We start from the raw sequence: 1,594 nt of genomic DNA, 5'->3' as shown, positions 1-1,594 counted from the left end.
AAGTGGATAACGTGTTCCCCATGAAAAGATGGTCCAAAAAATATTTTTATTTTATTATTTATTTTTTAAGGATGGTCCAAATTAGAGGATAAGTTTTTCTTTATTTAAGCAATGCTACGAAGACATAAATAAATTAATAAATTTTTTAATAACTGTTGTGTTGTTAAATTTTTAGTGGTTTTTATGAACCTACAATTAAGATCACTTTTCTTTTTATCTATATATAAAATAATTAAACATTTTTTTTATTACAAAATAGGACCCAAAAAAAAGCCTCGTGTGATAAAGCTAGTTTTTAATTAATGTTTTCAGTTTTTTTTTTTAATTAAGAAGAAAAATAGAGTCCAAAAAGGTGTGTTTTGGTTAATAGACGGCAGCAATTAACAAAGTCCTTACGGAGGATTAAATTGATAGAATTTGAAATTTAGATAACTAAAATAACAAAACTAAAATTTAGAGGACTGAAATGACAAAAACTTGACTAAACAAGTGATTTTGCTCCACTTTTATGTTTCTCTTATTCAAAAAACACGAAGAAAAAAAAAACACATAAAAATACAAGATAAAAATGAATCTAGCAGAATAAGGATTTCAAACCACATGTAGATAATTTTAATTTTGGCCAAACCTCATGTGGGCCTGTTTGGTAAGAGATTTTTAATAACGTTGTTTGTATTTTTTAAAAATACGTGTGAGTGAAAAAAATGTGTAAAAATACGTGTAATATTTTTTAAACATTGAAAATTATTATTTAAACAGCGATAACAAAGAGACCCTAAATCAGTAGGTAACTTAAATTTCATCCAACCAACAATTTGGTAAGTTATAATTTGCTTTCTTTTTTTTCTTTTTTTTTTAACTGGACTCATTTGAGAGTAGGCCTATTCAGGTACCGACCGGCACCGATGAAGCCAACGGCGCCAAACCGATTCGATCGCTTCACAAGCCCACCATAGGTGTCTAGCACGGTGGTCGGCGGCGATCTGGACAAACCGAAGACGTTCGGTGCGGCAAGCGGTGGCTATTTTGCACTCTGACAAGAAACCGCGCCGCATTGGCATATATATAAATACACACACTATAATTTAACATATTTGTATCAATATTTACAGTTTTATTTTTTATGTTTCAGTAGATTGAAGATAACCCAGAGAAGCCGTGAAAGCAAATGCAAGGAACAGGAAGAAGAAGAAAATGGCGCTGGACTTAAGGATAGGTTTGTTGGAAAAATAGCATAGAGTGAATAAGAAACTTATGTTTTCTATGTTCACTTGAAGATGTTATTAAAAGTGGTAAAAATCCTGAGTCTCACATAAAAAAGGAAAGAGATAATATATGAGTTTACTAGTGAAAGACTCATGTGTTGCACGGTTTTATACGTAAACTAAAAAAAGTTTGCAATGAACTAAAAAAAAATGCAAAACCTTTCATATACCACCTAATTTTCTCACTACTATTTGGAATAAAGAGAGAATAAAACCATTTGTTCAACCCATAAGGCTAAAAGAGAGAGAATAAGGAGGAGGATGAAGATAACATAAAATCTATTGAACCTCCTCTTTTGTGAACTTGGGTAATCTATCCCCAACAATTT

The sequence above is a fragment of the Castanea sativa genome, chromosome 4 (assembly GCF_040712315.1).
Source record: "Castanea sativa cultivar Marrone di Chiusa Pesio chromosome 4, ASM4071231v1".
In the NCBI taxonomy this organism is placed as follows: domain Eukaryota; kingdom Viridiplantae; phylum Streptophyta; class Magnoliopsida; order Fagales; family Fagaceae; genus Castanea; species Castanea sativa.
Note: the sequence above shows the minus strand (reverse complement) of the source record.